Below are 15,956 nucleotides of genomic sequence, written 5' to 3'. Positions count from 1 at the left end.
AAATATAAACCATGATACCATTAAAGTCCTAGAGGAGAACATAGGCAGGAAAATCTCAGATGTTTCACCCAGAAACATTTTTACTGACATGTCCCTAAAAGCAAGGGACATAAAGGAAAGAATAAACAAATGGGATCTCATCAAAATAAAAAGCTTCTTCACAGCTAAAGAAAACAGTATTAAAATAAAAAGAGAACCAACTTCATGGGAAAACATATTTGCCAGTGATACCTCAGACAAGGGTTTAATCTCTAAAATATATAAAGAGCTTACATGACTCCACTCTAATAAGACAAGAAACCCAATTAAAAAATGGGCAAAAGACTTGAACAGACACTTCTCCAAGGAGGACATACAGAGGACCCAGAGACACATGAAAAGATGTTCAATATCACTAGCTATCAGAGAAATGTAAATTAAAACCACAGTGAGATACCAGTTCACACTGGTCAAAATGGCCATCATAAACAAAGCAAAAAACAACAAGTGTTGGAGAAGTTGTGGAGAAAAGGGGACCCTAGTGCACTGTTGGTGAAACTGCAGACTGGTACAACCACTGTGGAAAACACTATGGAACTTCCTCAGAAAATTAAAAATGGATCTTCCTTTTGACCCAGCAATTCCACTGTTGGGACTATATCCTAAGAACCCAGAAAACACCAATACAAAGGAACCTATGCACCCCAATGTTCATAGCAAAACAATAGACAATAGCTAAGTGCTGGAAGCAACCTAGGTGACCATCAGTAAATGAATGGATCACAAAACTATGGTACGTTTACACAATGGAATTCTATGCAGCAGAAAGAAAGAAGGAGCTCCTACCCTTTGCAACAGCATGGATGGAGCTGGGAAGCATTATGCTAAGCAAAATAAGCCAGGCAGTGAAAGACAAGTACCATATGATCTCACCTTTAACAAGAACCTAAACAACAAAACAAAGAAACGAGCAAAATATAGTCAAAGACACTGAAATAGAGGATAGGCTGACAGTGACCAGAGGGGAGAGAGGAGGGAATTTCAGGGATGAATGGGAAGGGTTTACAGGAACAAATATAAAGGACACATGGACAAAAAGTAGGGGCAGGGGTGGAAATGGTAGGGATGTGGGAAGTATGGGTTGGTGGGATGGGATGGGAGTAAAGGGCAGGAAACTGTACTTGAACAATGATTAAAAATAAATCTAGGTCAGTTGGCTTCTTTTTGGAAAGACCTTTAAATATAAATAAACATGCCATATTCCTTGAAAAAGATAAACGTCAATGTGTGGTTGCCTTTCTGAACAACTGGGGAACTGGCCTGCAACCCAGGCATATGCCCCAGACTGGGAATCCAACAGGTGACCCTTTGATTTGCACGCTGGCACTCAATCCACTGAGCCACACCAGCCAGGGAAAATTTTAAAAGGCAAACTAAAAGTACCTATGTACATTGCTCAAAGACTGGGAACATCTCAGAGTCCATGCAAATTAAAGAAGCTTTGTAAAAAGATATCTTGAGAGAAAATCTTATGGTTAAGCTGAATAATGAATTTAATTAGGTAAAGGAATCTAAATACCAAAAGTAAGCTAAAAGATACTGTTTTTCATTCCTCTTGCATCTCTTAAAAAGGAAGAAAGTTTTTTATGAGTCTGCTTAGAACAAAAAGATACTATATTTAAAAAATAGTTATATGTTATATTATCTTAATCAGGCACTTGATTATATAAAAACCAATATCATTTATTGTAAGAACTAAAGTTTTAAGCAGTGGCTGCCACTTCACGGAGGCTGTGGACAAGTCTCAGGGCTGGATACTGAGCTGCCTAAGCCTCCTTCTTGCACTTGGGAGTGGACTTCTCTAATCCTATTGTTTCTTTTAGATTCACTGGGGCCTATTTATCCTCTGAGCTGGAATTTGGACTGGGTGGTACTGAGGCCTGGGTCTGGAGGAGTAACTGTAGCAAGAGCAGCAGCAGCAGCTCCCGTCTTTCTAAATACTAGCACCACAGGGGCCCAGAAGCCCGCACAGGCATTTAGAGAGGGGGGCAGACAATATTAATATTGAAGCAATGCTTGGGGCTCCCTACTGGAAGGATGAGAACAAGTTGAGCAGTGCCAATGGTCATGAAGAATGTAACAAAAAGATGGAAAAAAGCAAAAGCAGAAGTCGTAGTTGTGAATGAAAAAAAAGGAAAAGTTAGGAATCGAAGAGAAGCAGAGAGAGAGAAGAAAAACAAAGTAGAAGCCAAGAAAGGAGACTGAACTGCTCAAGATGTAAACATCACAGATTCAGGGGCTGCTACAGAAGTCCTTACTCCAGATCGAAATTTAACAGTCCCATCCAAGGAAAGATTGTGTTGACTCATAGCCTCAAATTAAGCAGAAGACACTCTTGAAGCAAAAGTCCATTCAGAAAAGACAAGAGCCCTGGGAGGGAAGCTATTGGTAATTTAACTCCTGAGGAAAGTGATGCAAAGACTGTTTTCTGCCTTCAGTTGGCAGCAAGAATTCAGCCAAGGAATTAGGAAGAGTTTTTCCCTCCAGTAGGAAAGGTTTGACATGTGAGAATGATTTCTGATAGAAACTCAAGATGTTCCAAAGAATTTCTTGTGTGGGGTCTGTCAATGTTATCTCAGCTCCTCTAGAAACAGGATTAACTGGCCAATGGGTTTTAGGGGTGCCATTCTTAGTACAGTCATCACAGGCCAAAAAAACAAAAACAAAAACAAAAAACCCACAACAAAACAAAACAAAACAAATAAAAAACCATCATCAATGGCTAACAATCTACAAAAGGGAAGTGTTGGACCTATGAGACTTTATGTGGGCTCATTACACTTTAACACAACTGAAGATATGCTTCAAGGATCTTTGAGCCTTTTGGAAGGATGGAAAGTACACAGTTCATGATGGATAGTGAAACAGGTCGATCCAAAGGATATGGATATATTATGTTTTCTGATTCAGAAAGAGTCGAGAAGACTTTGGAATAACCTAATGGATTTGAGCTACCTGGAAGGCCAATGAAAGTTGGTCATGTGACTTAACATACTGATGCTTCCAGAGCTAGCTCATTTTTGGACAGTGATGAACTGGAAAGGACTGGATTGGCCTGGGAACAACAGGTCATCTCCAATTAATGGTAAGACTTGCAGAGGGTACAGGGTTGCAGATCCCGCCAGCAGCACTGCAAGCTCTACAAATGGGTGACTCTTTGGCATTCAGTGCTGTGGCAGATTTGCAAACAAGACTTTCTCAACAGACTGAAGCTTCAGCTTTAGCTGTGGCTACCTCTGTTCAACCTCTTGCAACACAGTGTTTTCAACTCTCTAACATGTTTAACCCTCAGACAGAAGAAGTTGGGTGGGATACAGAGAGTAAGGGTGATGTGATTGACGAATATCATAAACCTGGAGGAGTTATTCACATTTATGTTGACAAAAATTCATATGTGAAGTGCCCGTCAATTGTTGTAGCCATTGTTCCTGTCAATGCATTGCCTGGCAGGTGCTTTGCTGGTAAAATGATAACAACAGCTTATGTACTTCTTTCAACTTATCACAACCTCTTTCCTGATTCTATTACAGCAACACCACACTGGCTCCAAGTAGATGATGAAGGAAGATGTAGTCCCTTATGTGAATAGCCCTTTTTCTGTCTTGAGAATTCATCTCCTGCTATCTTTTATTTAGATTTAAAAAAAAGAGGCAAGGGTATACTGTCATTTGTATACAAATGATGTTATCTTGAAGCAATAAAGATGTTAACAGGAATTCAGTATACTCATTCTACCTAACCTACAAATCCTATTGTATACAAAGCTGTTGTTCTCTTGTCCTGTCTTTTAAATGTACATGTAGAAAATTTCCTTAAAGATCTATAGGAAGAGCTCTAGGGGAACAAATGTGCTCAATGTAAAAAGGCAGACAGGGATATGATGTTTTTAATGTTTCATTTCAGAAGCCTCACTTTTTACACGGCAGTTACATTTCACATTTTTTGCTAATGTTGATATTAGCTAATGGTTTAATAGAGGTTTCTCAAATACATATTTAGTGTATGGAAACTCAGTACAGCTTATGGCCTGTTTTTTTTTAAGATTTTATTTATTTATTTTTAGAGAGGGAAGGGAGGGAGAGAGAGAGAAAGAGAGAGAGGGAGAGAAACATCAATGTGCGGTTGCTGGGGGTCATGGCCTGCAACCCAGGCATGTGCCCTGACAGGGAATCGAACCTAAGACACTTTGGTTCGCAGCCCGCGCTCAATCCACTGAGCTATGCCAGCCAGGGCTTGGCCTGTTTCATTAACATCTTACATTCTGATCAAAGGGAAGAAAAGGTTTCAAATCCATTTAAAATTATTTTATTGTTGTTCAATTACAGTTTTCTGCATGTACCCACCTATCTCTCCTCTCTCCACACTCCCAGCCAAACCCACCTGCCTCCCTTGCTTCTACCCCGACTTGGTTTTGTCCATGTGCCTTTTATTGTTGTTTCTGAAAACCATTCCTCCTTTTTCTCCCATTATTCCCTCCTACTTTCCCTCTGGTTACTGTCAGATTGTTTTTAATTTCAATGTCTCTGGTTATATTTTGCTTGCTTTTTTCTTTTGTTGATTAGGCTCCAGTGAAAGGTGAGATCATATGGTATTTGTCCCTCTCCACCTAGTTTATTTCACCTAGCATAATGCTCTCCACTTCCACCATGCTGTCACAAAGGGTAGGAGCTCCTTCTTTCTCTCTGCTCTGTAGTATTCCATTGTGTAACTGTACCATTCTTTTTTGATCGATTCATTTACTGATGGACACTTAGGTTGCTCCCAGAACTTGGCTATTGTGAATTGTGCTTCTATGAACATTGGATTGCCTAAGCTCTTTTGGATTGGTGTTTCAGGGTTCTTAGAATATAATCCAGCAGTGGAATTGCTGAGTCAAAAGGCCTGCTTCCAATTGTGGTTTTACTAATCAAGACATTGACTGGAATGTTATGTCTGAGAGAGACATGCCTAGAATCTGCATGTCAGCAAAAAAATTCAGGAAGGAAGTTTGACTATGGAGCTGACAAAACCTTATTCAGAAGGTTCATGAAAGTCTTTCCAAGCAAGGAATGAAGATTGCTTTCCTGGAAGATGGCAAGGGAGAACACCAAGACAATTTGGAAGACCTCAAGAATTTGAGAAAGGCACACAAATTCATAGGTATTGCAGGAAATTACTAATAGCAACTGGGTGACTTTGCTTCTCCACCCCATGGGACTAATTAGAGCTCAATCTGGAAATTTCTTATAAGATTCTAGCACAGTACATTTAAGAGAGCCTATACATATGATCCACTGTTGTTCCTGTTATGTTTATGCCAATAATCAGGTCAAATTGAAACAGGACTTAATGCATAAATGAATTAGTCTTAAAGTGGCTTTTTGGTAAAAAATAGGGTGATTCTATGGGGGAAACTAAGTTTCAGTAGACTCAGTAACACACAGTTAGGGGTATTATATTCTAATTCAGGCAATTCCTTCAGAGTTTTATTTTTTACATATTAATGAAACTAGGTCCTGAGACTTTCTAGCTTTTGCCCCAATAATATTGAGATTTGTAACACAATTTGTCTCCACCAGATTACATGCTCTACTCCTACTCATGGAATAGCACCCCTAGGCAACATCACAACATTTTTCCATGCCCAGGCCTCATCTCTGCCCACACAAGTAACCTTTTCTCAAGAAAAGGAGCAGCCTTAACTACAGTTCCCAAAGAACATGCACTAGAACCCCAGATGATTTTAACCTGTTTGGGGAACCCAGAGGAGAATGGTTCCATCTTGAGGTCTACAAGCAAGTAAGTAACACTGGTTTTGGCAGATGGGACTCCAGGGTGAGCAATCAATGTTCACCTGAATGGCCTGAGATCTCCACAGAGAAATCCAAGGTGATATTGAGTATTTCTTTAGATATACTCTATTATCCTGGTGGCAGCAGCTGCACATCAGCATGTATATAAGAATGTCTCCAAGATTCTAATCACCATTACCAATAAAACTGCCACCTCGATTGCTAATGTTCATAAACCTCAGGACTCTCTAGATACAGTTGTCAGAGATAATCATATTGCCTTAGACTATACAGTAGCAGCACACGGATTTTGCATGACCACCAATTCCTCTTATTGTTCTTACATTGACACCTCAGCACAGATGGAAATAAGCATCACCATAATCAGGCAAAATGACACTGGGCTTCAAAACTATTGGATCATCACAACCCTCTATTTGAGGGAACTCGAGATTGGTTTATTAGTGTATATTTATGGATACCACAGGGACTTAGGTGCATATAGAAGGAATTTTTAACTTAGGTTTAACCATTCTTTCCTTTATAATGCTTGTCTTTATTGTTTTGAACCTATTTATGACTTGTTTTTTCCATACAAGAAAAAAAAGAATTTACTCTACAGGTACCTTTAAAAATATAGCTGCTTTTAACTCATGATAGATTGCTTTACAACATGTTTAAGATTTCATTCCCCCACACATATCAGAGGATATCAAGCTCCATAGATATGGAGGAAAACTTGACAGTGGAGGATTGTAACAGGGAATTAAAAACTTCACACTACTCTGATTTGCCATGAAATACAATAAGAATAATATGTATTTTAAAAACCTACCTAAAAACTCACATACTGACAGGTTCTTTTTAAGCATATTTCAAGGGCCAGCCATTCCAGTCCTACTTGTACCAGAAGTGTCCTTGACCACAATTTTGGTTGATGCAAGTCACCTAGCTGCAGGAGTTTCTCTGGAACCAACCAGATCCAAGAGTCTGATATTAATGTTCCATATCAAGATCAGTGAGGACACTGCCTGTATGTTTAGAGCCTCTCCTCATGATCTCTTTGTTTGCATTGTCTCTCCTTCTCAGTATAAGAAGAAAAAAAAGCCCTGCCTGGACTGGGATATTAAAAAGTGGTTTTATTTTTTAATTATGCTTTATTGATTATACTATTATAGTTGTCTCATTTTTTTCTTCCCTTTATTCACCTCCACCCTGCACCTTCCTCCCACCAGCATTCCCTCCTCATTAGTTCATGTCTATAAGTTGTACATACAAGTTCTTTCACTTCTCCATTTTCTATGGTATTTTTAGCCTCCCTCTGTCCATTTTGTACACAATGATTACTCTTCTTATTCCTTGTACCTTTCCCCCCATTCTCCCCCTTTCTCCTCCCCACTGATAACCCTCCATGTGATCTCCATTTCTGAGATTCTCTTCTTGTTCTAGTTGTTTGCTTAGTTTGTTTTTGTTTTTGTTTTCATTTTAGGTCCAGTTGTTGATAGTTGTGAGTCTGCTGTCATTTTACTGTTGATAGTCTTGATCTTCTTCTCTTAGATAAATCCCATTAACATTTCATATAATAAGGGGTTGGTGATGATAAACTTCTTTAACTTGACCTTATCTAGACCTACTTTATCTGCCTTTCCATTCTAAATGATAGGTTTGTGGGATAGAGTAATCTTGGATTTATTTCCTTGCGTTTCATGTCTTTGAATACTTCTTTTTAGCCCCTTTTTGCCTGTAATGTTTCTTTTGAGAAATCAGCTGAGAGTCTTATGGGAACTCCTTTGTAGATAACTCTCTAGTTTTGTTTTGCTACTTTTAAGATTCTCTCCTTCCTCTTTAATCTTGGGTAATATAATTATGATGTGCCTTGGTGCATGCTTCCTTGGATCCAACTTCTTTGGGACTCTGTGAGCATCCTGGGCTTCCTGGGAGTCTATTTCCTTTGCCAGAATGAGGAGATTCCTCTTCATTACTTTCTCAAATAAGTTTCGAGTATGTTTTTCTTCCTCCTCTTTTTCTGGCACCCCTATGATTCTGATGTTGGAACATTTAAAGTATTCCTGGAGGTTCCTAAGCCTCTCCTCATTTTTTGGAGTTCTTGTTTCTTCATTCTGTGCTGGTTGGATGCTTATTTCTTCCTTTTGTTCCACATCATTGATTTGATCCCAATTTTCTTTCCATCTTTGTTGGTTCACTGTACATTTTCCTTTCTTTCACTTTTCATAGCCTTCACTTCTTCCTCTATGTTGAGACCATACTCAAACATTTCTGAGAGCATTGTAATTAACAGTGTTTTGAACTCTGCTTCTGATAGGTCAGCTATCTCTTCATCATTTAATTCTACTTTTGGAGCTTTGATGTGTCCTTTCATTTGGACCATATTTTTTTTTGTCTTGGCACAACTGTCACATAGTAAGGGGCAGAGCCTTAGGTATTCACCAAGGAAGAGGAGCTCACATCACTGTGTTGTGATAAGAAGGTGCTTTAGATAAGAGTGTCTCATTTTCCAGGTTGCCATCACCTGAATAAAACCAGTTACTTTTACATGAACACCTGACTCTCAAAGATTGGCTTTTGAAGCAGCAGAAAGTCATATATGAATTTAATTACACCAGTGTGGTGCCTTCTATTAAGGGCCCTCTTCCTGGTTCACATCAGAAACAATTTGCTGTGTCCTCACATGATGGAAGGACAAACAAGTTCTATGGAGTTCATTGAGAAATGCAAGAACCCCTTCGTGGGGCAATTTCATGATCTAAGGGTCTCTTGAAGCCTCACTTCCTAATAATATCCAGTTTGGATGAGGATTTCAACACATAATTTTGAGCTAAGACACATATTCATAAAACATCTGCCCTAGAGCCTCTGGAGAAAGGGTTGTCTTGCCACTCTATTTATCTCAGTCCTCTAAAGGACGTCATGCTCTGATTTCCAGGATATACAGAAATAATTGCATGTAGATTGCAGCCCCAGGTGTGTGGCAATTGATTCAGTTGTCATAGGAATGTATTACAAGCTGAATATCATCTACAGTTATCAGAGGTATCCCCACACTGCTCCCTGCTGTGTGATGTCATCAGTACTGGCCCAAGGACAGAGACACTTGCAGTGCTGTGGTCTCAGCTGAGGAGGCAGGCTCCTTATGATCTCACCCTGCAGGGACGACTGAAAGAACACTGTGATGTTGTAGACAGTGCTGGGACCTGGAACAGCTCTCAACCCTCAACTTTGCTGCTAAAATGTCATTTCTTTATGCTTATCCAGTGACAAGGACATATAATTTCCTCCATGACTTTCATGCCCTTGTATTTCCCAAACCACAATTCCACTGTTCTGAAATAGGGAAATGTCATAGAACTTGCCTGGGAGTCACTACAGTCCAAAGCCCCATTCCTGCCCCTAGTCCAGGATTCCCAGAAGATCTCTCATTCAGAGAACAAGGAGGCTTCCAATGTGCCCCTGCACAAATCACAGTTAGTAACAGGGGTCCTCTCAGGATCATCTTGCCCTGACTTTTCCTTCACATGCATCTGGTCACTTGAAATCTTTCCCTAAATTTCTGACATTCCCATAGCAGCATCAGTACTGATCTCAGGCTCCTGAGTGTAAGTGAAGGAGTCAGACGTCCCTTCACCCTGTTATCTCCTTATCCTATCCCAGCTGCTTCATCCCAGCTGCTTCACACACTCAGAACGTGAATGACCACACTGGGTCTTTTGCGCAGCAATGCACGGCCATGTCCTAGATTCTAAGGATACTCCATTCCAGTTAGACGTTACTGCAGCATATTATTGTGTGGGATATCTGAGATTTTCCTTTCTGTGTTATCCTGTAGTGTAGGGCATTGCTTCACAAGGCGTGGAAATGTAGCTCAGCATCCACGTGGAAAACCAGTGGGGAGTGAGTCACACAGGACAATGCCCTTGTAGAAGTTCTCCCATGGGAAATCATGCTTAGGCTGCTTTGTGACTTGTTCTTGCTAAAATGCCCTCACCCTGAATTCAGGTGGTGAGCACTTGCTGCATATCTTTAAAGTAACTTCCTGAAATCTGTGCCAATTCTCTCAAGGATTGATGTGTAACCAGACCTGCTACTCTTATTGTGACCTTGCATTTGCAACATTTTTTCCTTGTTAAACGGTAAGAAGTAATCAGTAACATTCCTTCCATCTCTGTCTGTCAAAAGTAACTACTTAAAGCAAACCTAAATATAATGAATGAAAACCTTCTTTGATGTATGGTATTAGAAAGCCAATAAAAGCCTGTCAAGTCAAGGGTCAGTGTGTGCTCCTCTTGGGAGAGTGGCGAGGCCACTCTGAGGTTCTCTCCCCTTGAGAGAGTAGTCGTGCTGTCCCTTCTTCTCCACAGGACTCGGTAGACCTTGTGGATTTGTCTTGATTCATCCATAATGCCGTGGACACTGTGGGCCCGTGTCCACTTCACTCTAGGACTTTTATGGTGTCATGACTTATATAAGTCTTTTATCCCCCTTGAATTTATTGTGTGCATGGTGTAAGTTGGTGATCAAGTCTTACTTTTTGGAATGTAGCTGTCCAAATAACCCAATATCATTTGTTGAGGAGGCTATTTTTACTCCATTTTATGCTTCTGCCTCTTTGGTCAAATATTATTTGGCCATAGAGACTCAGGTTTATTTCTGAGCCTTTTAATTTGTTTTATTGATCTATGTGTCTGTTCTTGTGTTAGCACCACATTGCTTTGATTACAGTGGCCTTGTAGTACAGTTTGATATCAGGTATTGTGATCCCTCCTAGTTTGTTCTTTCTCAAAAAGGCTGCACTTGTTCAGGGTCATTAATTGTTCCATGTAAATTTTTGGAATGTTTGTTGTATATCTGTGAAATATGTCATTGGTACTTTAATAGGGATTGTGTTGAATTGCTTTGGATAGCATGGATATTTCAATGATGTTAATTCTTTCAATCCATGATTATGGTGCATGCTTCCATTTGTTTGTGTCTTCCTTAATTTCTTTCTCCAGTGTTGTGTAGTTGTCTGAGCACAGATCTTTTACCTCCTTGGTTGGGTTTATTCTTAGGTACTTTATTTTTCTTGTTGCTATATCAAATGGGACTTTTTCCTGATTTGTGTTTCTGCTATTTCATTGTTGGTGTACAAAAAACACCTTTGATTTCTGAATATTGACTTTGTATCCCACTGTTTTGCCAAATTCGCTTATTATGTCAGGCAGTTTTCTGGTGGTGTCTGCAGGGTTTTCTACGTACACTATCATGTCATCTGCAGACAATGCCAATTTTGTTTCCTCCATTCCAATTTGTGTTCCTTTTTTTATTTTCTTGTCTGATTGCTGTGGCTAGGACTTGCAAGCCTATGTCGAGTAGAAGTGGTGAAAGCAGACATCCTTGTCTTGTTCCTGATCTTAGTTGGAAAACTTCAAGTTTTTGTCCATTGAGTATGACATGGCCTGCAGGTCCCTTGTATACGGCTTTTATAATGTTGAGGAATACTCCCTCTATTCCCACTTTGCTGAGTGTGTTTATCATAAATGGGTGCAGTAGCTCATAAAATGCTTTTCCTGTATCAATTGATATGATCATGTGATTTGGGGGGTTACTTTTGTTTATGTGATGTATTGCATTCATTGATTTGCAAATATTGTAACAACCTTCATCCCTGGGGTGAATCTAACTTGATTATGGTGTATGATCTTTTTAATGTATTGCTGGATGCTGTTTACTGATATTTTTTAGAGGATTTTAGCATCTATGTTCATCATCAAATTTGGCCTGTAGTTTTCTTTCTTTGCTGTTTCTTCATCTGGTTTTGTGATTAGGATGATGCTGGCTTCAGAAAAAGAGCCTGGGAGTCCTCCATCTTGGATTATTTGTCATAGTCTGGAATGGATAGTGGTGAGCTCTTGCTTAAATGCTCTGTAAAATTCACCTGTGAAATTTTTCAAAGGTCCAGTGCTTTTGTGGTCCAGGAGTTTTTTGATTACTGCTTCAATTTTGTCAGCTGTTATGGGTCTGTTCAGGCTTTCTGTTTCCTCTTCATTCAGTTTTGGAACATTATATTTTTCTAAAAGTTTGTCCATTTCCCCTAGGTGTTCAAATTTCTTGGCACATAGTTATTTGTAGTATTTTTTCTATAATCCTTTGTATTTCTGTGGTATCAGCTGTAATTTTTCATCTTTCATTTCTGATTTTGTTTATTTGGTTCCTCTCACTTCTTTTGATGAGTCTACTTAAAGGCTTGTCAATTTTGTTTATGTTTTCCAAGAACCAGGTCTTGAATTTATTGATCCTTAGAATTGTGCTTTTAGTCTTTATGTCATTTAATTCTGCTCTGGTCATGGTTATTTCCTTCCTCCTACTTGCTCTGGGTTGACTTTGGTATTGTTCCTCCACTTCTGCAGATGTAGTGTTATGTTGTGTGTTTGAAATGTTTCTACCTTTTTTAGGTAGGCCTGTATCACTATGAACTTCTGTTGGGAACCGCCCTGGCTGGTATCAGAAGCTGAAACCCCCGCCTAGGCTAAGGCTAAGGGAACGCCCTTGGAACTGTAAGCCAGCAAGGAGACAAAAGCTTATCTTCCTGGCAGGAATGCTGCTTCTGCTGCTTTATTCATGACTGAACCCCCAAAAAGCTTGGTCGGTTAGCCAAAGATGGGTAAGATTCCCCATGGGGGGAATGACCTAAGACAGGCACGATCACTTTTGGGAGGCCCCCCCCAAAAGAAGGACTTGGGGGGGCTGCAGCAAAAGGGGGGTGATGGACCCTCGCTCCTCGGCTTTGACATAGCCTGAGTTCTCAGCATCTGGGAAAAAAACCTCGTCTCCCAGTTGCCTTAGTTCCCTTGCTCCACCTAAGCCTGAAACAATGACAGGGTGGTGCAGCTCGGTACTGAGAAGTGCGGATTCCCCAGGGTGATCAGGCCTAAGAAAGAACATGTAAATTACTGTGAAACCTTCTTTGTTTAGAATGCTCTCAGTTGAATGAGAAGGGTCTTAGGAGGAAGTTATTTTGTTCCTCAGTCTTACAGCTCTTTGACCCCGACTCAATAGACTGGCAGAGTTCTTTGTTTTCTATGGTTCCTTACTTCCCCCTAATGAGTACTGTACTTTACCTGAATTATTATGCAAAATGAGCCTAATAAAAGCAGGTATGGACAGTAAATCAGCGCGCTCCCCACTGCGGGGGGGGGGGGGTGGCCATTTCGTCCCTACTTCCCCACAGAAACTAGTCTGTCTCTGTGCATGTGTTGTTTTTTCTCGCGTGTTTATCATCGAGCCATCCACAGCATTCCGTGGTCACTGCTGGCCGGAGACCCACGCACAACAAACTTCCCTCTCAGGACTGCCTTTGCTGTGTCCCATAAGTTTTGGACTGTTGTGAGTTCATTTTCGTTTGTTTCCAGAAACTTTTTGATTTCTTCCTTGATCTCATTCTTAACCCATTTATTATTTAATGGCATGCTATTCAATCTCCATGAATTTGAGTGTTTTTTGTGTTTTTTCCTCAAGGTTGTTTTCTAGTTTCAGTCCCTTGTGGCCTGAGAAGATGCTTGATATGATTACAATTTTCATGAAATTTTTTAGGCCTGTTTTTTGTCCTACCATGCAGTCTATCTTTGAGAATATTGCATGTGCATTGAAAAAATGTGTATTTTTCTTAATTAGGTTGAATGATTCTCTCTCTCTCTCTCTCTCTCTCTATATATATATATATATATATGTATATATATATATGTATATACATGTGTGTGTGTGTGTGTGTGTGTGTGTGTGTGTGTGTGTGTGTCAGCTAAGTCCCTCTTATTTGGACACTGTTCAATGCCACAAAGTCTTTGTTGGTATTTTGTTTGGAAGATCTATCTGTTTTTGACAGTTGGGTGTTAAAATACCCCACTATAATTGTGTTGCCATCAATATCTTTCTTGATGTCCTCCAAGATTTCCCTTATAAATTTGGAGGTTCCTATGTTGGCTGTATATATTTTTATGATGTTTAGGGCTTCTCAATGGATTCTTCTTCCTTTGAGTATTATGAAATGTCCTTCTGGGTCTCTTTTCATGGCCCTTGTTTTGAAGTCTGATATGAGTACTGCTACCCTATTTTTTTTCCTGTCTATTTGCTTGGAATATTTTTTTTACCAACCCTTTACTGTCAGTCTGTGTAGGTCTTTTGTTCAGAGGTGGGTCTCTTGTAGGCAACGTGTATGTGGATCATGTTTTCTTATCCATTCAGCTACTCTATCTCTTTCAATTGGAAGATTTAATCCATTTATACTTAAGGTTATTATTGATAGGTACTTATTCATCACCATTTTACTTCAAACCTTTGTTCCTCTCTCTCTCTCTCATCCTTTTTTGTCCCCTTCTCTTAAAGCAGACCCTTTAACATATTGTGTGGCACTGGTTTGGAGGAGGTTTATTCTTTGAGGCGTCTTTTGTCTGGGAAGGTCCTTATTTGACCTTTCATTTCAATTGAGAGTCTTGCTTGATAGAGTAGTCATCGTTGCAGTCCTTTGCTTTTCATTAGTTGGAATATTTTTGGCCATTCCCTTCTGGCTTGCTGTGTTTCCGTTGAGAAGTCAGTTGCTAGTTATCGAGGCTCCCTTGTATGTTACTCCCTGTTTCTTCCTTGCTGCCTTTAACATTCTCCCTTTGTCTTGGAATTTCCCCATTTCCCTATTATGTGTCCTGGAGTGGGCTACTTTGGGTTCCTCTTGATTAGGACCCTCTATGCTTCCTGGATGTGTGTGTTATTTTCTCTCATCAAATTAGGGAAGTTTTCCATCATTACTTTTTCAAACAGGTTTTCCATCCCTTCCTATTCTTCATCTCATCTGGTTTCCCTTTTAAACATATATTATTATGTTTCATGTTGTCATGCAGTTCCCTTAACACCTCTTCATTCTTTCTGAGTCTTTTTTCCTTTTCTTTCTCTTTCTGCGTGTTTTCTTTTTCTACCTTGTCCACCGGCTGCTGGTCTTATCCTCTGCTTCATCTAGCCTGCTTTTAATTCCTTCTACTGTGTTCTTCAGTTCAGAAATTGTATTCTTTATTTCCTCTTGGCCCTTGTTGGTAGTTTCTATTTTCTTTTTCATGTTGATATAGTTTGCAGTGAGGTCATCATAATTTCCCTGTAGTTTTTGGTAATTCTCTGTGAGTGCATTGAGCTTCCTTATAACCATTGGTTTGCATTCGATATGTGATAGTTGACTTGCGTATATTACATTTAACATTCTGTCTGAGGCTTCCTCCTTTCCTTTCATTTGGAGTTTGTTACTTTGTCTTCCCATTGTTTGTGAGATTCTTCTTTTTAGCCCCTGCTTCTTAAATCAATCTGTCCTGACTCTCTGCATTTGCAGTATGAAGTTCTATGGTAAGAGACCTGTGAGATTCACTGGTGCAGTCTTTTTGATCTTCTGGACTTGATGCTTTTTGGGATGCCTTTTATGTTGGCTCTCTGGATGTCTTTGGCTTTTGATTGTTGTTGCCTCATTCCTTGGTGGGTCCTTCCCTTCACCTGCTTGACTGAGGATTACTCCACTGACCACATCTTGTATGCTGCTGTGCAGGTGTAGACAGATTGTGCCAAAGCTGGTTCTTCTGTCTGCTTGAGGTTATAAGGGTCCTTCCACACTATTGTCCCATTGTTTGTTTTGGGTAAATTCTCCACAGTTAGTTGTAATTCCAGATGGTCCTGGAAGGAGGTTAGTGTTGTTTCCCTTCACTCCCCTGCCATATTATTTTATTATCTGTTGGTGGTTCCTTTGTTGGTGGGTTCTCTACTCTAACAGGTATGTTGGTTTCACAACTCCCATCTACTCTTGCATGTGATCAGTTACAGAGTGAAGGTAAGCTGGATTAAGACAGTGGGAGAGTATTCTGTGGGATTTAATGTACCAATACATAGAGAAGAGGTAAGATATTCTTTGGATAAGTATAGCATTAACTGTGATCTTTCACACATCTAGTGACTTTTTATAAAGGTGGAAAAGATTGAAGAATCTCCATACAGGGTGGAAGGATTTTGAGCTGAACCCAGGAAACAGAGCACTTGTGGGAGGTTATCAGATATAGTGAGAGTAAAGGATAGAAAGTAGGCATAGTGTATGAGAGAACAGAGTTAATCACAATAGTACCAAAGCTC

The 15,956-nt window shown here is 39.8% G+C and overlaps 1 pseudogene; it reads left to right on the top strand.

The window, feature by feature from the left end:
* Window positions 1-2,100: 2,100 nt before the first annotated feature.
* On the top strand, window positions 2,101-3,029 carry LOC123831917 (annotated as a pseudogene).
* The last annotated feature ends 12,927 nt before the right edge of the window (window positions 3,030-15,956 follow it).

This window comes from Phyllostomus hastatus, unplaced genomic scaffold (genome assembly GCF_019186645.2).
Source record: "Phyllostomus hastatus isolate PE091 unplaced genomic scaffold, TTU_PhHast_1.1 phas_contig_148, whole genome shotgun sequence".
Lineage (NCBI taxonomy): Eukaryota > Metazoa > Chordata > Mammalia > Chiroptera > Phyllostomidae > Phyllostomus > Phyllostomus hastatus.
This window is presented reverse-complemented; position numbering and strand designations above follow the sequence as displayed.